The sequence below is a fragment of the Epinephelus moara genome, chromosome 2, assembly GCF_006386435.1.
Source record: "Epinephelus moara isolate mb chromosome 2, YSFRI_EMoa_1.0, whole genome shotgun sequence".
Lineage (NCBI taxonomy): Eukaryota > Metazoa > Chordata > Actinopteri > Perciformes > Serranidae > Epinephelus > Epinephelus moara.
The window spans coordinates 10747412-10773719 of NC_065507.1; the positions used below are offsets into that span (position 1 = coordinate 10747412).

Below are 26308 nucleotides of genomic sequence, written 5' to 3' on the forward strand. Positions count from 1 at the left end.
ACCCACAGACAACACAACAAGAGGGACCGATCATTAGACGCTCTAATTTGTTTACTAGAGACAGTAAGTGTGAGCTTCCTGCCTATAAAGGCTGCTGCCATCGCAGCAACGCACAATACCATGGCACTGGATGAATGAAAAAGCAAACTGATGACTGATGACAAAATGGTTCTCCCTTTTTTTTGAGCATGAATTTGCTTGACATGCAGTATCTGATGGGAAGTTGCCTGTTGGATTATGCAGTCCTTTATCTTGCAGTGCTGTGGGGTACAGTGTGTTGCTTTGGGCAAACAGGTAGATCATTGGAAAAATAAATTTAAAAAAAATATTTGGCTGGGGAAAAGAAGGTCGAAGGTGTCTCCCATATGCCGGGTTTGGATGTGAGGCCTTTCTGAATAAACAAAAAGTCTAAATACGCTTATGGCCATCATTTATTCACATATTGTAATTTGCAGGTATTAAAAGAAATAGTAATTTAACATAGGATGCTAAATTGTCGTCTGGAAAATCTTTAACAGGCACTGCACTATATATTTACATGTTAAGCGTCACTGTCAGCTGGTCAATAAAACAATAAAACACAGCAGTGTAATGAAAAGAGTATGCCCACTGAGCCAGACACAGAGTCACAGAGCCAGCTCGACTCTTTAATCCAGGCACCCCTTTTTCTTTCGCTCCTCCTTGCAGAGTGCTCTGAACCTGCTGCGAAATTGAATTTTCCACCCCTGTGTGTACGTGAACCAGCCAAGCACTGCATTGTCAGAGTACTCAATTAGCTCCCAAGGCGGAAGCCAAAATGTTTTCCAACAGCAAATGTATTCTTCACAGGGCAGGCTCTCATTAGCATAATGCTTCTATTCCTATAGCACAGAGTTAGAGTGCCTTCCCAAGGTTGAAAACAAAACCAGCAAAAACAGCCTGAAGCTTTAATATCAGTGTCCCTCCATGCTATATCATATAATACTTAGGGGTAGTGTGACCTCCTGTAAAGGAAATGTTAACCTCTGCTTAAAATATCTCATTAGCATTAGTAAATACTCTTTTTGGTGTGTGTCGCACCTAGCAAAGACATTCTGCAAGGGCCAGCATCCCTTCCTTTTCTTCTTATCTGAATCCACATGATACAGAGAGCACTCCTCACAGTCTCGTATAACTCATGAAAACAGATGTTGAAATGTGCTTGTCCTATTTTCTCATTGGAAAAGCTGAGCATACAGAATATAGGTCCTGTAATAAATCTAAAGAACAAAAGAGATTCCAGCCTTTAAGACTTTATAATGCTTGCTGAAAGTTGTTGTAAGTTTGCAGAGAATGAATCATGTTGTTTACTGAATGTGCTGCTGACATTGAAACACTTGGCTGAAGCATTAGAAATAATCTGCGCTGACAAGTAGCTAAACAGTTCTCTGACAAAGTGACATTGAAGTCAAGCAACGATAAAAACTTTTGTTTTTTTCCCCAGCTGAATTGCTGAAAGGAGGCAATAGAAAAGAAAAATGTAAAGACAAAATCAAGTCTCAACAACTAGAGACACTCAGTAGCAATGGCAACTACTCTTACTTGAAACCCACACACTCACTTTTGTTTGACTAAAGTGGCAGTATGGCAGCATTTCGCTGGATGTTGCACAGGCAGCTGTATAGTCAGGGGGTTGTAATCTTGCCTGCCAGTGCCCTATAGTGCCCGCTCACTCTCATTATTAAGGTGCCACTGACTCCAAATTTAGAGCTCCTGTGCTTGTCACCTGCCCTGGGCCTTGTATATCAGCCCCAACACACACACACACACACACACACACACACACACTGGTGATAGCTCCCATCACACAGACAAGGCATTGATATAAAATGGGATGTGGGGGGTTTTGTTAATGGTTTGTGGTGGTGAGAGTCTCACTCACACCACCACAGTGGTGTAAATTGTGCCGACAGCCTGTCTCGCAGAGGTTCCTGTCACAAAGATTGAGCAGAGATCAAAAGTTAGGCAATGTGTCACTCTGCCAAAGCAGCTTAACCTAAGTGGGACTGCAGGCAAGGCAAGGTGACATGGGTGATGGCGTTCCACTTGATTTATTTTTTTCTTAATTTTCCTTTTTTTTAATTGAACCTTATCTTTCACTGACAATTTTCACATAATTTATTTTATTTATTTATTAATTTTTCTTTTCAAGGAAATCAAATGATGAACCCGCCAGTGGTTATAAAACATCTGTTTTATTTTCTATGCACATATGATGGCTGACGAAATTATCTGGTGTGCTTACCATGAAGAGTGTGTAAACCGACAGAGAGAAAAATTAAAAAAAGGACGTTAATGAGTTAAATTGATTTACTTCATAGTCCTGTAGCTATTTAATTTGAGGCTGAAGTAATTAGAGGAAAGAAAGGCTACAAAATAAATGGGATTGTCTTTTTTTTTCTTTCTCAGTGGAAATCAGAGTTGCAATAACATACGTTAACTCTGAGATGTTAAACATCAAGAACGAAATTGGAAAACATCCCCATTGTCCTTTCTGTGTATCCCTGAAGGCTAAACTGTTGATTGGCTATGTAGACACAGGTATACGTGTGTGTGTGTGGGTGACTGTGTGTGTGTAGGCATGTCTTTCAAAGTGGGCATTTGTGTCTGCTATAAAGCTTCTGAGTTAACCTTCCCGAGGCTTTTAATGGAGCACTCAGATTAGTGCGCCCTCTATAAGGCAGAGACAGCACTGGGATTAACCTTGTTTTAAATGTGCCGTTTGAGAAAGATTGGTTGACCTTACCGTGACCTAGGCTTTGGACAACCCATCGCACTTGATAGAAACTGGCTGTTAATGGACTTCACAGTGCCAAGAAACACCCTGACGACATATGCTCATGTTTGAGATTAATATCGTTTGCCTTCCAACGCTCACTACTTGCTATAGCTTCAAATTAATTTCCTTCTTTGGCAAGTCGTTTTGGCCCCTGTCCCTTGGCAGACCTTCTCTGGAGCAGATCTTTTTTTTGCTCAGAATGATCTAATTTTGTGATTTGCTCTGATCACACCTGTCCTAGCCAGAAACAGTCTATCGACAGGAGTCAATGCTTCTGCACTACTTGTATCAAGGCTTTTCCATTCTATCTTTAAAACTGATGTATAGACGTATAAACAGGCCCAACGAGACATGTCATTTTAATCAAGAGGCTTGTCAGATGTTTTATAATGATGGCATCTGAGTTGATGTTTGGACCAAAGACTGTGCTCATCAGGTCAGGAGAGAAACACAGGCACCGCAGAAACAGGGGAAGAGGTACCTTTAATCCTCTCCATTAAAAGAGTCCATTGCCTGGGATTGGGGCAGTTGGATTCCCTGTCTGAGATGAGCTGCACTTCCCGAGAAAATGAAACAGGATGATGGAGATCAGTGACAATACCGGCTGGATAATCATGCCCAAATCACAGCAATCTGCTCTCAATCTCCACCCCGATATACACGCACTATCGTCAATCCCTCCCCACCAAATCCCTAAATCCCAACAATCTGTAGCACTCAGCTTAGGTCGTCTGTTAATCCACCTAGCAAGCCCACATTACTGGACAGGAAGGTGCAACATCCCCTGGACCCCTTGTTCTTCTTGAAACCAAATTTGGCTTTTTATGTCCTACTTTTATACTCTGCATAACCAATCCATTGCTGTTTGATGGCCTGCTCTTAAAGCAAGCAGGTGTCAAGTCACTCTTATGTGGTCAAATCTACGTTTACACTTTTACTGCAGGGGGGGGGGAAATGCAGTTAGTTTTAGTCTTGAGCATCTATTGATTAAACAATAATATTAATTTAACAGCATTGCAGGGTGGAAATGCAAAGCGAGAGGACTTACTGATTACGAGGAGATGCCTTGACAGCAAGCCTGATGTGGGTGGAATATGTTAGGTTTATGAAAAGATGTGTGCTTTTTTTATGGTGTGATTCAAATACATATTGCTACCAGAGGGAAGGTAATGCACTGTATTGCTACAACGTAATCTATTTTTTTTGTTTTTTTAAATCAGTAACAGACAGAGTACAACCAACAATATAGCACGAGGAGAATGGATGTGTTGCTTGTGCAGTGTTGGAAACAAAGGGTCCCAGCCTTGTGGCTAAAGGGCAATTTCAGGGATGTGAAATACCAATTGGCTCACTGTTGAGTTTGATAGGATGAGAAATCTTGATAAATGAAATGTACCTTGACTCCTCCTGATGAATCCACTCGGCTGCAAGCCTCAAACCCAGCACCAATTATTGCCTGGAATCAAGCACTTTGTGATTGGTGTGACCGCCAGAGAGGTCAACAAGCAATATTTCTCTCTTGAGCATTGACGCAGGATTTGTTGGAAACCAAACAAAGCACTCAAAACCCCTAAAAAAATATAATGTAGAAGGATGAAGCAGTTTCTCCTTGACACCTAGTCCATATTCTTGTGTTTAAACAAGAATGACTTTCCCAGGACTATTCTTCCTTTGCACATTTTCTATGCGAAAAAAGTAGTTATCTAGTGTTCTTTGACCTGGCAAGGATATTTTCTTCCAATACTCTCACTTTATCTTCCTTTGAAAGAACCTGGAGAAGGAACTCTTTAATACCATCATGTTCAGCATGTGGGGGCTCATCTTTGTGCTACCGCTTAAACTAAGTCAATCTTTGTTGCGTATGGGTCCTAGATAATCTTTTTCTGAAATATTTGAAAAATTGTTTAGAAAAGTTGCTAGTTGTCTTACTAGCGATGAAAATGCCAACCACTGTGACTTTAAATGAGGGTCATTATCTTGCTACAGCTTTTTAAAAAACAATCACAGTTGATTTGAATAGTATCTGATTTCAAAACCCCACTATCAAGTGTCTCAGTTTTTCCTTCAATTAATCCGTTATGGCTTGAATACAGCTACATTATAGATGTAGTTTCATCTTAAGTTAATGGTCATCCATAAGAAAATAAATGGCAACCTCTAAATATCCCTGTTGGCTGAATCAGAAGTTCTGAGTAAGTTTTTGATCTGCATCCACAACTTCCTTCTCTCTCTCTTTGAGGTTCTATATTTCATTTACACAGATAAACAGTTGTGTGCTGCGTCATTTGATTTATTGCCTTGTTTATTCAGCTTAACTTCAAATATACGCAGCTAAGCTCAAGTGCCGACTGTAAACCTATAGGAGATAGACGAGTTCTCGTCCTTGCTGAACAAAAGGAATGACCGCCTCATTGAGGGGAGCTTATATTCTTCACATCTACTTTTGAGGCAGTGGAGTCTCAAAGAAACTGGCACGCACCTCTGGTTTCCTTTCCAACAAAAGTACCCCAAGAGCATTGAACTTAAGTAGGATTAGACTGCAGAATACAGTAATGTTTGTTTATGCAAGTCCTGAAGAAAGTGTGCTTTCTCCACAGCAAGAGTCAAGGAAAGAGCTTCAAGGTCCTTTTGTTGACTTGTCGTTGAAGAGATTTATTACCCTTTGACATTCCTAATCTAATCTAATGAATAAGCCATATATGTGTATATTATTTATGAAAGCCAAAACATACAGAAACATTTTGTGTTTTAAAATTATAGATTAAAAGTCTGATTAGTCGTATTTTTTTTATGTATTTCTGAGAGTAATCATCACCGATTAGAGCTGTTCTTGCTGAAGAAAGTTGACTAATTGTTACAGGACTGCTTTCTTTAATAGAATAGTTGATCTAATTACAGATTCTTCAGACTTGTTTCTCCAGTATCAGTCCTGCAGCAGAAGGCAGTCATCCATGGGGAATCCTTAAAATGTAGCACTCACTAAACAGCAAATCACATTTGTGATTCTTATTTTGTTGCCATCATTTTTCAGTAATGAAAAATACAGTTTTTATTATCACATTGAGACATCACAAAAACAGTCTGACTTAAGCTTTTCTCTTTGACCAATGGCCCTTGTGCACTTCCAGATATTCTCTACTAAGCACCTGTATTGATGGGGAACCTGAGACAGATTTACCCTCTGACTGACAGCAAGGATAGGCCAGTGATTTCTTAGAATTCCCTTGAATGTGAGCCTACCCTAAGACAAGGCTTTTTCACAATACTTATAAACAGTCTTTGTCTTATGAAGTTGCAGTCTGTAGCTTAATTGGGAATCTGAAATGCTGCCATTTAACAGAAACATCCCCATCATCCTTTCCAATTTGCCCAGCTCTGTCGCACAGCTGTGAGTTCGGCAGCTCTAACCCGAGATGACAACCCAAGTTAGTTGCTATCTTTTGTCAGTTTGTCCCAGCATGTTAGCTCTGCTTTTGATCATTCAGTTTGCTTTTTTTTTCAGTCCAAAGTCTGTCATGAAGTTTACCCAAAAATACCATCTGCAACATCTGCTCCATATGTAAACAAACAGCAGCTGCCAACAACTGTGGCGGATTAGCCCTTGAAACACCTTAAATGCTGCATGACATAGCATCCATTTTTAAGCTTTATTACTATGTGAGAAAATGGCTGCAGAAGTCATATTTTATCGAACTCGTAGAACATGAAAGGGAGATATTTCCATCATTACGTTATATAGGATTTACTAGTTATTGCAAGCTTAAGTTATATGTGGTTTATATCTCTATGCAGCTTGAGGTTTGACAGTCTTTGCATCTGCATCTGCAGTTGATTGTCATAGGCTTGTAGTGGGGATATGGAACCAAAAAGCTTGGAATTAGAGACTTAACTGTGTAGACACCAAATCTTCACTGTGAGCTGGGAGTACTTATTGTAAGTTGCTATGGCAATAAGTGAAGCAGGCATGTTGGGGGAATTCAATGTGGGGCGCGATATGGATGACTAATATGTGCTGTGCTCAACCAGCTTTGTAGATGCAGAGATCATATCTTTATGCAAGATTGAGCCGCTCTCCATTTAACATGAGCTGCATTAGATGTGCGCTTATACGCAGTCCTTCTCATTTGATGATACTCAGGGGAGGTCGCATGGAAAACAGCAGCAGAGCCATATAATTCTGTTGTTTAGTTGGAGCTCATTGTTTTATGTTTTTTTTGTCAACTTTCATGAAAAGTTATTTTCTTTTGTATGGTTGTTGTTAAGGAGCACATTGCTGCAAGTTTAATATTTATTTATTTATGTATTTATTTGAACTCGGACTTTTGCATTGTGCACGTTATCAGTTTTGACTGATTGAATTTGTTTGATCCTTTAAATATCTATGGCATGACAAAACTGACTTTGATTTTCATTGGCCTTCATCAGCAAATTATCACGGCCCACAACATGCAAAATAAACTGGTTATGAACCCTATTTAAAGTCAGTGCTCCACACCTTGCTTATAACTGTGGGTATGGCAAATGCAGCTTTTAATCACATTTACATCTAAATGAAATGCAGAAACATTTCATTTTCTTGTCATGTTCTTCAGTGGACTAGCCAGAGTGTTTCCAATCCACGCTCAGAGATGCCTAGTACTTGTTTAATAAATTTCATATTTACTGCTCGGTGCAACATGCATTACAGCATAGTTACAAAGTCAAGGTGAGCATTTGAAGTAGTGGAACACCAACGACTATTCTTCGGTGAAGATTATCTACAGCCAGCCCGAGAGCCATCCATTTAAGTGACTTTATCATTACCAGGCACAGAGTATGGATCCGCAGAGCGAAATGGAATAGCTGGGAAACTAATGGCACTTGACAGATACTGGCGTGAGATAGCATGCTTATCTTTGTATTATGTGAAAGGAAGGCATTTTCCCTGATCACAGTGTGTGTGTGGTGGAATGTGGGGGTAGTGGATGGGGGGAGTCGTGGTGGGCAGTTGGGTGGGGATGGTGAGGAGAAAGATATACCATAATGCAACAGACCACTTCGTCACTTTCAGGCCAGTAATTTGTGACGGCTGCTTAAATGTAACTCGCTATCCGAGGGAAGGTGAAACATATCAAAAATGTGAGTTTTTGCTACAGAAACTTAAAATAAATCATCTATGTTACATGTCTCTTTCTTTTTTTTTGGCCACCTCTTTACTTGAAAGCAATCAAAGCACCACTCCACTCCCCAGAGCAACAGATTTGTCTCTGTAACACTGTGGTGTGAACATGCCAGACTGGCTCTAAAAAATGGACATAAAAAACATTTAGGGTAGTTTCCTGTTTCAGGGAACGGCAGGAACTGCGATGTCACATGAATGGAATTTTACAGTCACACATTACAGTTGATTTGATGTGAGCTGTGTCTTTGTTCCGACAGCAATAAGTTACTGTATGCCTTATTAATTCCGCTATATGCACAAGGTGATTGATTCATATTCCGTCTGAGGCCGGGCCTCTCGATTGACAAGCAGTAAAAGTGACAGCAGGGTTGTGAGCCTCCCCGACGGTAGACATACTGCTCTCTACAAGGTGGGTGGTTCCACCCTCTGATTGCTAATTACAATTAGTTACGATTCAATTACACAAGGTCAGTGACTAAATCAATCTTTGACAGGCGCAGTTCTGTGTCAGGCTATTGACTGAGGGGTTCCACTCAACACAGCACAGAGCTATAATTTTAATATTTCCTCTGCGACTGAATCACCATGTGAAAAAACGTACACAACTGTCATAAACAGAAGTAGGAAGGAGGCTGTAATATATAGGCTTTCCTCTCAACGTCACCTCGTGGGGTAGCCACTTTGTCATGAGTGATGGACTAGGGGAATGGGGGTGTGCCGCTTTCTCTTTCTGTTTTTTTTTTTCCCTACACCGATCTGAGACTTGAGTGAGCAGCACCGGAGATTGCATTACCTCCCCATTGGCTGTTTACAAAGCCTAAGTGATAAGAGAAATGACTTAGTAAATAACTAAGACGTCCCTGTAAGCTCTCTTTCTCTGTGTGTGTGTGGGTGTGTGTGTTTGTGTGTGTTTGATACACTCATCTACTAAACTGCTCTCAATTAACTGGGTGATTGTTTTCACCAGATTGGCCCCAGTGATTAGACAGTGTCCCGGGCCCGAGTGTGTGTGTGTGTGTGTATGTGTGCCTTTTTAACAGTTTGAAGGCTGCTCTGATCAAGGTCGTGCTGGAGGAGAACCTGATTAGACTTGTGTAAAATGATATGTAACATATCAGTATCTCTCCCATTGATGCTGTCAGTGTTGCCCACTGAACACTGTCATTAAGGGGAAATCTGCTTGTTTTGATTCAATAAACTGTTTACTGAGGCATACTGATCTGACTTGGATATTGCTGATTATACACTGAAAAAGCTCATAAATCCTACATCGGTCTATGAGATGAGGTCATTTAAATGCATGGCGGGACCTACTGCTAAACATCCCTATAGAAAATGATTTTCAGGCTCTCAATGTGTGCGATGCATAATGCAATTTCCACTACTACTGCAACCACATGTTATTGGTTCTTTAATTTAAAGCCACCGAGTCTGGCCATGGGTTTCCAGAAGGCATTTTTCTAATTTAGCCTGATAGAATACTTCTATTTCCTCTGCGGTAAGCTGTATCCATTACTAGTCTCTTTGCTATCATTGCAATGGTTTCCAGTATAATAACTTCTAAAGCCATATGGTTTGAGTTTTGTTTATGTCTCAATAGGACAGAAAAGTCCCACCCATCATTTTCCAGTTCCACCATCTCTGTGCCTTTTGCATATAACAAGCGGTGCGGTAACACAGCCCAAAATCAAAGCTCACCGGCTTCTCCTTGCAGCGCAGATTAATCTGAGGCACTCAGCATGAAATTAAGAATTGATTATTGTAAGACGATTCTGCTTGGTTAACTCGATTCAGTGGCATTCGCTCATACAAACTGACGTGCCATCCTGTCCCCCGAGCCATGGCATTAATTCTCTTAAATCTGTGCAGGTGACCTCGCTGTTTAAAGATTTACACTGGTGAGACTTTGCTCCCAGTGTCCTTGTCAATGAGAGCCTCGGAGATCACGCGTGACAGCCGCAGCTCTCTCTAACATGTGAAGAACGGAGGAATCAGCCGTGCGTTCTCTCTGCATACCTCTCTTCTGCAATTGTGGATGTGTATGCTGAGATGCACTGCAGTGCTGTGGCAGGCAGCCAGTCAGTGACAGGTAGGACAGCAATGTTCTCACAAGTTAAAATTTTCAGGACAAAGCTGTTGTATCTTTGATGAGTTGTGGTTCCTCCCTCACCGTTGTGGCCTGAGCTCAGAATTTCTCAATAAAGCAGATGCCTCTGCTTTGATGAATGACTGCAATCAATGCAACAATTTTTCCCCAGAAGAGCAGCTAAACTTTGCCTCGCCAAAGTACACCCAGTGTGTGTTGGTGTGCGTCTGCATCGGTGCATCCTCTGACACTGCAGTCTGCAAAGTCCTAAGAGAGATCCGTAGAAAATATCTCTACATGGATAAGCCACTGTCTGCTTGCCTGTCTCCCTCACTTCACATGTCTATTGGAAACAGATCATCCTCACACCTTGGTCATAATCCTACACAACGTGTGGTCCAGACAGGGGCTAAAAATCTTGAGATAAGTCTTTGGGTTTTACGGACACACACAGAGATCCATCCGGGGAGCCTAACTGGTATCCCTCTCCTGCTTCTGTCCCCATTTCCTTATCCAACATAGCCTTTCCTTAAATAGCCATCTTTGAACTAATCTGAAGAAAATCTGTCCTGTAGATGATGATAATCAGGTTCTACTCTTTAATAAGGCACAGCAGATAAATACTGTCACGTTGATAAGTATTTATAAGAACCAAGAGGGGTGAGGGTACACAGGGGGAACAAGGTAGAATGAAATCTAGCTGTGTGTTTTGTTTTGTTTTTCTTAATGGTGCTTCATTTTAGTTTTAACTTTCCAAGTTTACGTTGTCTTTAATATTCCGATCCAATGCTATGCTAGAAACAAACAACTTCAGAGTCATATCCAGCAAGGGATAGAGTATCAGCGACTCTGCGATTACACCTCAAAGTATTTAAAGTTTGCCGCAGGTACACTAACTTTGCGCACTTTCCACACCTACATGCTGTCAAACAATATCTTGCAGAAATAAAAGAAATGAAGGATTCGGGACTTTAGGCTTTCTTTTCTAACATAAGGCATTGCCTGCACAGTCTGAGAAGCATTCAACCCACGTTTTTTTTCTTTTGTTCCTTAAGTTACTTTTTTTTTTTTTGGTTAGGTGAATAGTGGGTTGGGGGTTAGGGGGTCTCCCAGAGGATTCACTCATAATCAATAGCAGCTACAAGTTGGTAGCTCATTGATGCCTTGTCTGCTCTTTACTGTCTCCTGCACCGCATGATGGAAATCTCTGCTGATACTCTTTTTTTTATCTCTATCCTGTCTGATTTTTTTGCTCTGTCCATACTTGTGTTTGTATCATCTGCAGCTCCCCCCCTCCACCCCCCACCCCCTTTTCTCCCTCTCTGTCTACTCTTCTCTGCCTACTCAGCTCAGTGCTCCTGACACTCAGGTGCTGGTTCGCCTGTGGCCAAATGACCACCCGCTCACTATGCTCCCTGATACAATAATTCCACCCCATGCACTGGCCTGATATTTGTCAGCTTAAGGGCTATGAGGGGGCTCTGTCTGTCATTCAGCATGACAGCAGTGCATACTTATTTGCCATTCTATTTTGAGGCTTGATTGACGGGCCGGCAGCCTTGACATTCTTGCAGGCGTTGCGGAGCCTGTTATTATGCATACATTAACATTCTGATAAACACATGGTCGGCCATTGAGGAAATAATTACATGCCATCACTCTACAGTCTGGAAAGAGTGCGCTTTGTTGTGTGCGTATGCACGCACACACATTCATCTGCCTGTTTCATCCCATAAATATGATCTCTGTTCCTCTCGTTCCTCCCCGTCCATTAATGAGTTCAACAGCAGCACCTCTCATTTGAAAAGCACTCTGCTGATCATCGTGTACCACATCTATCAGAAACCCACGCAGAAACTCAAATAGTTTTTTTTGCATGGTAAAGATATGTCCTGGCAAGATTTGAGATTCTAACTTTGCTAATCACTTCCTCCCTTGTGTCAGATGCCCTTTGTATCTTGAGCAGAACTGTGGAGAAACAGAATGCAAGATTGTTTGTGACATTTTATGTCTCCAACAGTATGGTTAAAAAGAAAAAAATATATGTGAATTGAAGTTTATTAATAGATTGCTGCTGCAGTAACAGTTTTTGAAATCAATCCTGATGATACGTCCTCATGATGTTTTGTGGCTTTGAAAAAAAGCCATTAATAATCATAATGACTTTGCTACCAGTAAAGCACATGATGTAATATTTTATAATGTCATCAAGTGGAATGATTTCTTGTCTGTAACATATATAACACACTGTGACACCTTTGTAACACCATCACTTTTCAAAGCTGACATTCATATTAAAGTTGACAACTGACTCACAATGTTACCTTGCCCCAGCACAAAGGACCCACTGGGCTAATTATAGTTTGGCAAGCAACATATTGACTAACTTCCCAGAGGCTTTCAGTCACCATCTAAATCGAATTCTGTTCACAGCACAATGACACATAGTATCAATCAAGCAGCCTGTATCTCCCGACACCTCAGATCTGATTGATGGGTCATGGCAGTGAATGATCATCAGAGTGTCAGTGGGTTGTCCTGCCTAATCTGCAGAACTCATGACATTAATTTCTGAATATGACTATAAACAACTCATTTCATATAAACAACAGAAGCACTGCAGCGTTCTGCGGTGCATTAGTCTTAAGACTAATATTATGTGTCGTGGTTATTACAGAGCCCCCCCTCCTCCCCTCCTCACACCTTGATCTGCAGCCCTGACACTTTGTGAAATATACATGTGTCAGCAAATGCAGTATATGCAGCTCCCAGAGTACTCCTAAAATACCTTTATAAAACCATGAAGCAAACAATAAAAAAAGGCTAAGAGTTGCAAGTCTGGCAGAAGGTGTCAGATTATGCTATAGTCAGCCAAGCTAATTTAGCGATAACTCCTGAGTTTTTTTATGCACTTGCACCTGGTTTCCATGCATGTGTGTAGGTGTGGCTGTTTACGCAAATATGTCTGTGTGTTTAGTTAGTGTGTTTTAGAGCTTGAGATTTGTCTACAGCTCAGGGTCAAATGACCCTTTGGTCCAGCATTTGTATTCCTGTGAAACCTGCAACGCTCATGGATTCTTACTCCATCGTGCTTCTGTCTAAGAGGAGAGCCCTCTAGAGGCTCCATAGGGAGGAAAACCCCCATGGTAAAAGTGTAAATGGCAACATGAAGTATGTCAAGCTGACAAGTAGGACCCGCAGGTCCTGAGGGAGCCTTGTCGGTTAACTGCTGTCTACTAAGCCCAGTATTTGGTGCAGTTTGACTCCCAAGCTCCTTTTATCTTATGGGGCCCCCATCGGTAAATCAAAGACTGCAAACACTATCTCCCCTTTGTACCTTGAATAGAGCTCAGGCACTCATGGGAGAAACAGAGCTTACGTGAAAGAATACCTAATGCCTGTGTGCCAACGGGGGCTGCCCGGCACTAGAGCGGAAACGGACTGGAAAAGTGAAAGCAATGTGATGTGATCGTCAGGCTCTTTTAACACGTAGTCCTAGCGAGAGAGGGGCTTTCAATTATTCAACCTTTTTCTTTGCCCTTGAAGTGTACATTAGTCTTGTTTTATTCTGCGTGTGTTAACAAGCAATGTCTGTCCTGCTCCGGCAAGGATGTGGCTGTCACCACCATTTCACTTCATTGCCTTTTTTGGGGACGGGTGGATAAAAGGCCAAAGTAGAGCGTTGTCGTCAGACATCCGCTAAAAGCAGCTTGGTGACAAATAAATGGAACTACTGTCTTTTTTTTTTTCTTCTTCTTCTTTTTTTTATAACACAGCTTTCCAAATCATGATAACAGACACCTGAGTATACAGACTCTTGAGGATAGAGACAATGTGTCGGGATAATGGATTTAGCAGTGTGTGTGTGTGCACAGATGTAAATCTCTGCTAATGCACACACTTGGCTACTGAGGTTTGGTAGATGTTTGTATTTTGAATTGGAATGAGGAGTAAAGCATTACATATTCAGTTACAGAGATGATGCCATCACTAAGAAAAAAAACGCTGCAAAATGTTTGTTGTTAAAGCCATATTATATATTGTGAAATTAATTTCTGAAGTTAAGTCAGTGTGGAGCAGTGTCATAATGTTTTATTACACTTATTGCATTCAGCCCGTCATTATTATCCAGTACATGAGACTCAAAGGACTAAAAAGGTACTGTGGGAATGACAAGGATTTAGTCTAAACCATGTCATTTTACCCTGTGCTGAAACACATTTTCTCATTATAATCCCACACTTCAATGTAAATTAAATTCACTTACAACAGAGAATACAGTGACCATCAAAATGAGGAATTAAAGAGACTAAAGTACGGAAGAGCTGGCTGGCAAGAGAATACTCATGACATAGAGACAGAACTAGAGTAGAACAGGCATTGAACTGTTTGCTGTGGTCATTTGACTAGTATGAAATAAAATGGTGATTGTTGTTTGCTGTTATGGTGACATCACAAGTCAGTGGGGCCACACAGAAAAATACAACCTTACACCAATCCAAGTTTCTTTCTTTCATCTCACTAAGAAAAAACATAGTTTAATTGACCTTTAATTGCCCCTTTGTGAGGGGTCTACAAAATACATTTGAAGGATATATCCAGGGTGTCAAACTGACTCAGCAGCAACAACAGGTTAGAAAGACAACCACATCACTGCTGATCGCCACAGAAGACAATCAATATAAAGGGAAACTTTGCTGATATTGAACCAGCTGTGTGGCATCACAGTGTGTGCAGATGAACAGTGTTTGGCGTCACCCTGTGCCGCTGCCAGCACCTGGACCTCTGCCGCTGGACGGGCAGGAAACTCCAGGGGAAGTCAAACAACGTTCATCTGCACACACTGCGATGACACACAGCCGGTTCAATATCAGCAAAGTTTCCCTGCTTACCTTCACTGGTTCCTGTACAGCAGGTTCGGTCTTTGTTTCACTGTTATAATCATTAAAAAGCAAAAGCAGCATGTGTATACATTCAGTAGGCTATATCTTCAGTAGCTAGCTAGCTAACCCTACACTTTTCAGGGTTTGATTTTGGTTTTGGAACAGGGAAGAAACGTATATCTTTTTCCAACCTCTCCAGGTAACGAGTATCATTAATACACGACGTGCCCCAGGCACAACATTTAGCTCCAAATCCACAAAACCAGCCTGAAAATGAAGGAAATCTGAGTCAATGAAGCATAGCTGTGTTGTTGTTGGACCCTGGTCTGAGCTGGCACGATGTTACGTTATGAGTGGCCAGTCTGCATCCAGGGATGGGACTTAGCAAAGGGTCAATCGCCCAGCCTCACTGTAAAACAACATGTTAAACCGTCTTAGTTAGTTGTGTTAGTCATCTTGTTATTTAATCTACTGTTCCAACAATCACCAGCTCTCTTATGCTCGAAATAAATTCTTAATTCACAGAGTTAGATGTGAAAATATGCAGATCTGCACATAAAACCCATGATAACTGCTTCTGCTCTGCCCATCCTGCTACATTTATTTGAATGGGTATGTCCATTCTACTCTTATTCAGTTTCTGTGACTCATGATATCTACACCACAAGCTAGTAGAGCACATATTCAGCTCATCATATCAGATAAAATCTACATGTAGCCAAAAAACACTGCCAGTTTTTTCCCTCACAATTTAATTAAAAGAATTTGCTTGCCACCTTGAAAAGTAATGCTATGCACCTTGCTGAGGCAAAATCCACATCTAAGTTTATTTAGCATATTTTTGTATGTACATATCAAATACCTTGCTGCAGCAGCAGCAGCATACACTGTTAACTACTGCTCCGAACAGCTTATAGCTCAGAGCAAAGCTATCTCCTCCTGACCTGGATTTCAACATTGTCTCAAGACTGGGTCTTCAACATGTGCCAGCCAGCACAGCTTGAGTGCTTATATTTAGACAAGAGTGCCGTCTGCCCCAAAATTACTCATGCTGTGGCTCCCCTGGGATTCCTGTTAGCTCATCCACTGCTCCTTTCTTCAAAAAGGCAAAAGGGCCGTGACCTTTCTTCGCTGCCTGCAGTGTTTATCCTTTGCATGGTGCCATACCTTGACCTTTTCAGTCCTTTTTAGATTCCAGCAGGTAATCAATTAGCTGCTACTTAGATTATCACAGTCAAAGGTGAAAAAGACTGCGCTGGTATGCATTGTATGAAATATTGTTTTTAATGATTTCTCAGCTCTCCTCAGTCCCTTGGGTATGTGAGGTGAATTTCAGTGTGAAGTGTGTGTCTGTAACTTTCTTGTTGTGTGCAGGGAGCAGGTACAGTGTTGTGATGAGATTTGTCCTTGAATACAATGGAAGGACATGGGAAAATGCCTAGGGTGCTTTTTAGATTGTTAACGCACAAACTGTGGGTTGAGGGTTGAGGGAATGCAGGAAAAAAGGCAAAAGGGTTTAGGAAAATGATGAACATTTTTCAGTCTGTGCTATGTTAATTAACTAACTACGCTATCAAAGTCTGATAATTCGGTTTGTCAAGCCTTATCTAATGGGTCCATTTTTCTACCTTGTATAGAAAGACTTTAGATTTGGACTTTTTTAAAAAAAACACTTGATTGAGTTTTTTTCTGTTTCTCCCCCTGATAGTCTCTCTCTTAATGAGTCTGAGGTGCATCTCTAAAAAGATTTTAGGGTAAAGAACTTCAGCTTTTCGGCAGGATTATAGCATGCCCTCTGATTGAAGAAGTGGGCCTCCCTGGTGAACACAAAGCCTGTTTGGTGGAGCATCGACCTTCAACCTGTAAAGGAGCCCAGTACTCTGTTGGGACGGCACAGCAGATGCTCATGGCTGCCTCCTCTTGAGTGGGTGGGCTGGGTTAAGGATTTGCCAGTGTTTATAGTCAAGTATGAAAGTTAGTTGGCATCAATAATAGTGTGTGTACGCTTGATATGAAGCTTGGAGGAGGAGGAGGAAGCTCTGGGTGAGTCATAAAGATTCAGGTTTGGCAGAAGGTAAAACAAAAGCACTGCTGGAGTCGATCGGAGATGACAGGTAGGTGGAGACTTCAAGAGGAAACCAGCCTGTTGCTGTCTGAAATCATACAGATAAAATGGGGAGGCTGTTCAGCTAGAGCTTGCTGAGAGGAGTAACAACAGTGGGCTTGATGGCTAATGGCCTGCACCATTCAGTCTGGTTTTGCACAGATTGACCTTGTGGCCAATGACTCACATTGGTTTGAACCTTGAAATGTGCATCTTAACTATGGTTTTTAAGTCTAAATTTGGAAAATTGCATTTGCCACGCTAGTAGAGGGGTGATAGTATCAATTTGTGCATACCCATGAACCTTTGTATAGAGACCCATGGTTCCTGAACCCTACTGACTCTGTTGATCCCTCTTCCTTTGATCTAGCACTTATCCAGTGAAATATCTCAACAACTGCTAAGTGGACTGGTACAGACAGCGAATTCATGGTTGCCAGACAATGCACAGTATCAGGATGAATTGTTTTTATTTTAATGTTCCCCCAACTTGTGCGATACCTTTGGTTCAAGGCCAAATACTTGATAAAATTCCCATCAAACTCAGCTGTACCGTTTATCTAATGCAAATGACCATGTCATTAGCATGCTAGCATCCTATGCTGAAAATGAACTTGACTAACATTACCTGTTTAACTTGGGCATGCTGATGTTAGCATTTAGCTCAAAGCACCACTGTGCCTAAGGACAGCCCCACAGAGTCAGTAGCATGCTTGTGGTCTCTTAAAGCCCTTGCTCACCAACTTCGCATTTTTTCGTCCAAAAACCTTTTTTGAAACAGGTTCAATTTTCTGTGTTTTTTACATCTGTCCAAAACAAGTGAAATTTTGTTGAATATCTCTGAGTGTCAGACTGAAGCTCCCAGAACCTTCAGTCTGACATCGCCTCCATTGAAGGCGATTTACAAGGGGGAGGGAATTTGATTTTTCCCTAACCAATCAGTAGAGATCAACGACTCACCCAGAATCTGACGTCATTAGTATCCATGCCTCGGGGGTGCCGAAAACAAGCGAGCATTGCCCGTTTAAAATGTCTCTGTCGTCGTGCATGCCCAGCTGCATCGCCGTTAAATCCAGTTTAGCAGCTTCCTTAATTTGGTCCTCCATTAACGCGAGCAGTGGCAAAATACCTCGATAGCATCGTTAATGTGGTCTGTAGGATCTGTAGCGGTCGCCATTGTTGCTATCCTCACCAGTTACCCACCGGCGCACAGCTTGACATCAGCGTGGCGCTGATTGGCTAATTGCTAGACCTTGAAGATCCACTCATTACTAAAAGTCTGTGTCATGCAAGAGAAACCATAAAAACTAAAGTAATAATCAAAGTTGTCATATTGAAATTTAAGGTGTGCTGTTGGATTCATGTCATCAACTCATGCATTGACATTACAAGTAAACGTTCCTTCTTAAAAGTTGCGGGCAGACGGCCCAGTGAGTTTTTTTTCTCAGACTCCAGCTGCTGCGAAAGGGAAACAAAACATCCTTTATTTTTATAGTTATAGTTTAGTAATATAAAACTTGCCACAGTATGAACAGTGATAACGAAACCAGCCACGACTCAGTCCTAAGCAAGAGTGGCGGTCCGCTATTGACCAATCAACGGACTGCAGTATTCACAGATCCCCTTTTAGTACCAGATCTGTGTGCTAGGTACCCCAACAGAGGGGGGACCAAAAATGGGGACGGTACAGCATGGTTCTATTGGAACCATCCACAACTTTTCACAGTGGAAACGGAAAAAATGCTTACCAAACTGAGCTGGACCGCACCGTACTGCTGGGTGGAAACTGGGCTTTAGTCACATGACACTGACTCAAACACTATGTTGTTGCTGTTTTGTTTTTTTCTTCTATATGGGTACATATTCATATATATATACTAAATGATAAATAAATATATACTGTATATACGAATACTGTTTTGCTTTTTCACCCAAGTCTTTTCAATATCTTACAATCAATGCTGACAAGAAGCAAAGGCAGGTTACCCGAACACCCGTTGTTCACTGCACATCATTATTGATTGGATGCTCCCTATAAACACAAGCTTTGAGTTTCAAGGTTCAACACAAACAAGTTCACACGCTCCCTCACATACACACATTAATACACATACATTCACCACTTGTATACTTGCTCTTCTCTCCCTACCATTTCTGTTTTTTTTTCCATCTCTGTCCCTCTCTCTGTTTCTTTTCTCTCACTCTCCTTCCCTTCCCAAGGTTTCTTTTAAAGAGTGCACACACCACTTTATCACACTGATGAATCTGGTGGGCTTCTCAAGGAGAGGCCGTCCGCCCGTAATGCAAAGACAAATGCCCCCTGTCCCCCCTGTTTGCCGCGTCTTATGTTTAAGGTGATGCAGAGAGACAGGTTGATTAAAAGAAGGTTAAGAGATGCGCTGAGGCCGTCACTCAGCCATCATGACGGATTGGTGACAAGCGGGTCAAGGGTGTTGCAGCTCAGAGATGGTGGTAGAAGAATGGAAATGGTCCCCCAAGAACACCCCCCCTCACCTACGTACACACAAGCCTCCCTCTCCGTCTTTCCCCCTCGCTCTCACTGCACCGCCACAGTACAGCTGGATTTACGATCGTACAGGTGTTCGCAGAGAGACGTCTTGGTCATGTTTTAATTAAGCCAGACATTTACTCGGGAACAGTGGCAAAGTCACACAGAGGGGAATGGGACCTGAAGGGATGAGGATGTTGACCTTTTCCCGGTTTGTCTTACTGAATGATTCAAATTCACCGTGCTCTATAATTCATGCTAAATCATGTAGCATTTGGAGCAGCCTTTTTTCTCTGGGTCAAGGATTACTGTACGTGTGTTGGAGACAAACTTGTTCCAGAATAAATTCTAGCCAAACAAAGATGTTTTCGTTTGTACAAGGTTGGGGATTCAGTACACAGAGAAAAAGAATACAGTACGACGCAAAATTAGAATTAGGGTTAACTGGGTGAATGGATGCTTTGTTATTTAGCTGGAATCAATGACTGCTTTCTCAGGTAGTTTGTCTGACCTTGTATATACCATGTCTGTGAGAAATAGCCTTGGTTGGAGAGTAAGGAAGAGGGAGCAATTTCCCCTGCAGCCATCCAGCCATATCTGAACCAGAGATCCTCCATGCTGTCACTGCAGAATTATGTATGCTGAGCGTCACACATGTGCACACAAACTTGGGTATATACTGTATAAGCATTCGCTCAAACATCCACACACAAAGCAGGTCATCTGCAAAGACAATTAAGAGCTGGATGACTGTCTGCTGAAGAGCCGTATCTCAAATAGGGTATAGTCTGAAAGCTCAAGGAAATAAATTGGTTTGCGATTATTTTCAGGCGAGTGATTAAATATCAGGTTCATTTATGGTCAGCTTGAGTAAAACCAGACAAAGTGAAGAAACATCTCAAATTAATCTTTTTTTTAATTTTTTTTTTTCAAACAACTTGATAAAGTCCTTTGCATATTAAACGGCTTAACTTTAGTAAAAAGCGTATGATAATTGTTGCATCTGTTCTCCGACACATTCTCAGGGGTCAATGTGTCGTCCTGGCGTTACCTATTGAATCAGACAGCGTGTATGAGATAGTGCTGTCTCATGTACACAGTGTAACTGCAGTGGGCTGATGCTGGTGGGCTGTGTGCTTAAAAGAAAATATAAGAAAAGCTCCAGAATGCAGAGTAAACCACTAAACCAAGGCTACTGTCACTGTGTTGTTTTTCTTGCCGAAGCCAATGTTATTAGTGTTGCTGATGTTCTGCAGCTGTTTCCTTCCTGTCTTCATAATGCATGAGCTAGACTGTGGGCCTGTTATTATTTTGGAAGTGTTGGCCTTGCAACATCAAACAGAGCGACTTCAGGGAGGAAGCAGGCAGCACATCCAACTAGTATAATCTCAGCAGCCATCTGTCTGTCACACAGCCTCGGGAGGGAAGAATCAAACCAGACAAAGATGGATTGTTACTTTTCTGGATTCCAGTTCAGATCTGTGAGAGTGCGCACGCTCGCCATCCTTGTTTAGCACCTGAGAATTACACAGGAAAGCCAGTTTGTTGACTGTACAGAGTTTATCTAAGATTTCTATCACTTTGGTTTTTTTTTACCAACTCCTAATTTTATTTGCTAGTGAGATTTGCTCAGGGATAAAGCCTGGAGTTAAATTCAGAGGGAAGATGTGAGTCTCCTGAAGAGGAAAATTGTGTATGGGATTAAGGAAGCACCAGTTCTCTCTCTCTCTCTCCGCCCTGTCTCAAATGACCACAACATCATGTGTTCTGGCTCCAGCCCCAGCAACGTGGAACAGACTTGTCTGTGGATTTCCATGTATTACTTTGGGAGAAATTCTCTCTTCATTTCATTCTGAAATAGGGAAAGATGAGGAGAAGATCCATCTTTCCATTTTTTTCCCCTCCCACCTCTCCCAGTGGCATCTGAGGTATGCTTATCTGAAGCAGCAGATGCACAGCGCTCATGGGACCTCATCAGAAAGGCTCTGTGAAGGCATACCTGCTGCTGGTGAACCGTTACCTCCATTCCTTCTCCATCCTTTTGAGCCCCCTAACCCCTAGCCTTCTGGGCTGAGGGACAGGCACACCAATTACTTAAACCAGGGAAGAAGCTAATGTCATATGTAGTGGACTGACAACTTACCTCGCATGGGAAAGGTCCCATCTAGCCTCAATAAGTTTTTCCTCAAGAGCAAATGCATAGCAAGTGGTGCCCCGAGAGAACAGCAACAGAGTACAGGGTAGGGATGAGCAGTGAAGATACTGAATGGTGCTGTGGAGGACTGCTTCAGGAAGTGATTGCTCATGCACCACCCACTTGTATACAACCCAAAGCTACAAATTAGGAAGAGTCTATTTTGGGGGTTTTGAGGCTGGTAATTACTTTGTCCTTTGAGGGGAGTAATCTTATGGGGTTTTTTTGTCTCGGGATAAAAATCGCTCGGATCAGGGGCTGTGTCATGGGAAGACACCTGTGTTCGCATTTGGTCCTGAGCCCGTGTGCTCATTTAGCTTGTGCAGCATATCGAAAGTGCAGTGAGAAATCTAGATGTACAATTTGTGACGCATTAAGAATCACAATTATTTTTAAACGAGTACTTTTCCATCATGTCGTTTTCAGCTCAAACTAAAACCCCCCAAATGGGTTAAAATGCTCTGGTAGGCATGTAGCTGCATGCTGCCGAATTCTACTGCCAGGGAGGTCATGGCTAAATTAGAGCACCAATCTGCTCAGAAACACAGCTATAAGGGCATGATCTTTTTTTTTCTCTGAGGAGAAACTTTGGAGCAATCACCAACTACAAAATTTAAACAAAAGGGACAAGCTTCATTATTTGCACAGGGTTATTTTTGATGGCCAGTCACAATGTGCCGTGCTCATTATAATAGATACCAGTGAGATTACTGAACGCATTAGTTGGTAATGTGTTTGCATTAATTGTTTATGTTTGGGCACTGCTGTAGATGTATGTAAATTGTATGTTTTATGACTGTTGATGTTGAAAAGGACCAGGGGACTTACAAGGTTAATTTTGACCTGTATGAGTACAGGTATACTGCACACATCAGCCCTAACTGGATGCTTCAAAGTGCTCCGTGTATGTGTGTGTGAGGGAGCTTGTTTTTGTGCGTGACAGTCCTTGAGCATGTATGTACATCAGTGGCGGCTGCTGGTCTTTCAAACAGGGGAGGCTCAATTTAAGTTTACATCATAAAATTTGTCATATTGTAGCGAGGCAGTAACTTATAAAAGGAACATTTAATTGAAGCCGTTTTTCAACCACACTCATGCCATAGAACCACAGTAAAACACACATCACAGATTTTCAGATGGGTTTAACGGTGAAAATGAGCGATATGGCTTATGGAAATAAGGAACTCCGGACGGCACTATGTCAGAAGACTCCACTCACAAATATCCGCGTGGCACTGAGCGCGAAACACGACGATGTCGGTGTGTATTTCCAAAGTGCTGTCAATCACAAAGGGGTTCAGCCTTTTAGACAATTCCTCCAATCACCATGCATACACCGAGCGTCCTCTCCTGCCTACCGCTCCATGAGGTCCCAGGGAAGCTGAGCCTCCCTGGTAGTGACGATTTTGTTGCATTTATCCAATGACTGTATCGCTTTGCTGCGTGAAAAAAACCTGCTCAGCGCTGTCTCATAGGAATGCTTGGAGGCTCCACGTCCACCGTGCTGACACGAGAATGTATGACAGGGAGGTCGCATTTGAAAACTGGTGATTAACAGCTGATGTTTAGTTAAGATGCTAAACGCATCCTAGCGCACGTTTAATGCAATGTAAATTCTTATTTTAATGTAAATTCAATAGTGCATATTTGACCATTTCTTCTATGAAATTTTAGGGGACGTTCAGCCTCCCTTGTTGTCTCAGAGCAATCGCCACTTATGTACGTGTATGTTTGTATATTTAATTAACATCCTAAACACGTTCTGACTACCAGAATAACTCCCTGAGTAAAATCTCCAAAAGCTTGTCACAGAAGGATGTAAATTTCCAGATTTGACTTCAGCTCACCTGCCTCTGCCTTTCAGCAGCCTCCTGTTTATTCCACTTTTTTTTGGTGGGGTTTGCATTTATAATTATCAAATCAAACAAGATCTCCAGATTATGACGCTGCTCATATCATCCCACCAGCTTTCTGTTGTGATAGGGAAACAGTGGCTTTTCCTCTTTACTACCATTATCACTCCGGGGGCTGTTGTGTTCAGTACATTTCTGAAATCTCTCTTCCCTTTATCAGGAAACTGCAGGTATACAGTTCATGCTGTATGTCAGCACAGGCTAGAGAGTCTCTAAATGCTCAGGGGTGGAGGAAAAAAAAAAGTGTTTGCTGCAATAATCCAGTGTTTCTGCAGGACTTGTCCACTCTCAGCCCACAGCTACTGTAGGCGCAGCGTGATAGTGATTGTTTAAAGGCAACTAACCTTTCCATTACCTTGAACAAATGTATCTTACAACAAAATCTGCCACATGTGAGCAGAGATAATGGAGCAGAAAAAAGCAGGCATTAAAGAATACAGAAAATTACCTGGTCATTACCTTATCATTGGACATAACTGTTTCCCACTTACTGTGGGCAAAAAAACAGGTTAAAGATTTCTCCTTTTTTATGTATTTATTTACTTTATTTATGTCTTTTAAATTTGTTTTGTAGCATAGAGAGAGCTACGGCAGAATGAACATTTACTTTTCAGCAATACCCCATGTTTACCTGTTAAACACAACCTGATTTGCCGGGTCTCTTTTAGGTCAGTGAGCAGCTCTACTAGAGCAGTTTGGGGTTAAGTGACCTGCTCTTGCTTTGCACTGTGAGTCAGAATCAATTTTTTTTTAATAACCATCGTGTTTCAGAGTGCCACTGGTTCACTTACCCTGCCCAGTTTTCCCTTCTTTTTTCCCCCCACTTCCATAATTTGTGTGACCTTCACGATAAAAAGCCACTCTTTTAACCTTTTAGGCTACAGCTTAACCCAAATGAGGCTTTCATGCACATGCACTGTGTGTGTGTGTGTGTGTGTGCGTGTGTGTGTGCCTGTGGTAAAGAGCTAACAAAGACATGCCGCAACGCAGCAGTCTTATTGCGACCAGAAGATGAAGTGAAAACAAGGCTGATTTCCAATCTTCAGACACTTGATTAGAATTGATCCCAGCAAGGTCTACAGTTAAAACATCTGTACTAGTAATTGTTTCCCTCCGTCGTGTATGTGTTTGCGTATGTGTAACAGTTCCCTTAAGAGCCCTTTCCACTTAGTAAAAGCAAGAGTCTTAATTGCTGAAAATGTGTGCTGTAGCGCACAGGACTTGTTTAGACATCGGTCTTCTCTGGCAGGTGCTAATTGATCACCCTTTGAAAGATTTTTGACCTAATAATAAAAAAAAGGAAAGAAAGAAAAACTTATTACTGTTGGAAGCCCAAACTTCTTTTTAATTAAAACATAACTTTTCCGAAGCTCTACCTTCATTAAAAAGCAAACTGTGCTAAATTACAAGTGCTAAATAATGACATCCAATCCATTTGTTGAGCTGATGCTTCAATGGATTTTTCTTCTTGCTCTGAAAAAGGCTATTTCACTTGCAAAAACGGAACACTTTGGGAGTAAAGGCAGGTGGATGTAGAGGGCTATAGAAATACACAGACTCACTCCTTAACGCAATTTCACACAATTATCGTGTCAAAACTCTCCTGTGGCAGCTGTCAATTAGACAAAAAGTGTACTGAATCATTTCCCATATACTTCCCTGTCATTATTCTTAAATGCCACTCATTGTTTTGTAGAAGTAGCATTTTGCTTATTGGCTGCTCAGCTTCTAAATGTGACATGTTGTCCTGCCTCTTAAGTGAGAGTAGATTTCTTCTCTGTGATTTGCACAACCCTACAGGTCACATGATTCAGCACCCTTTTAAACTTGTAAGCCTCCCGACTGTTGCTGCCACGGTTTAATCCAGCGTGGAGTACATATTTTTGGAAACAACCAAGGGAATAACAAATCCAGTGCTTGCAAAGCCCTTGGAAGGTGGGCAGTGGTGGAGCTGGTATCCGCAGAAGGTGAAGCTTAATGGAAGCTGGGGAAGGGGAAGTGGGAAAGCTGTACTTGAGATAGGGCCAAGGAGGAGTTGTCAGCTTTGATTTATTAAGTGCAGCTCCTGCTCTGACTGCTGGTAACTTGTCAGTCCCCACATAATGGATGGGGCTCACAGCCCACTGCTCCGTGATTGGCTTTTTTTTCCCTGGACCCTGTCCGTCGGGCCTCTCATCCATCGCTATCTTGCTCCCATTTCTAATTAATTTGTTATTCACAACCTCCACTACTTTTTCCTGTTTGCCCGAGTACAGAGGACCCAGCAGGCTGCTCTTTTTCCTCACTTTCTCCCCCCTCCCCGCCCCACACATCCCTCATTCAATATCCTCACTCTTGTTTGACAATGCTTCCCTGTGGTGTCTAAGTTGGCAAATGACTACTTCCCTCCCAATCCCATTCTTCTAACACGATGTCGGTCCACAGCAATACAACCTCGCTCATCATTCACTCACCGGAGATGCTTGGAAGCTTTTGTCTCTATCCTTCACCAGGGAGTCAGTGATATCATAGGCTTAGAGCCACGCAGAGCCCTCTTACCAACCTTATCCTGTGTAGGTATGTTAGTCCCCCCCCTAAAATGTGACGAACTTCTGTAGCTCCTTTCTGTGCTAAATGTGCCCAGAGTGAATCGAATCCTTCGCCATTATGCCAAGAGCTCTC

At 41.9% G+C, this 26308-nt stretch overlaps 1 protein-coding gene across 12 annotated transcripts in view; it reads left to right on the forward strand.

Annotated features, from left to right (window-relative positions):
• The window catches only part of kirrel3b (kirre like nephrin family adhesion molecule 3b), a 193524-nt gene that overhangs the window by 19719 nt on the left and 147497 nt on the right, over positions 1 to 26308 (forward strand). The window lies entirely within an intron of this gene.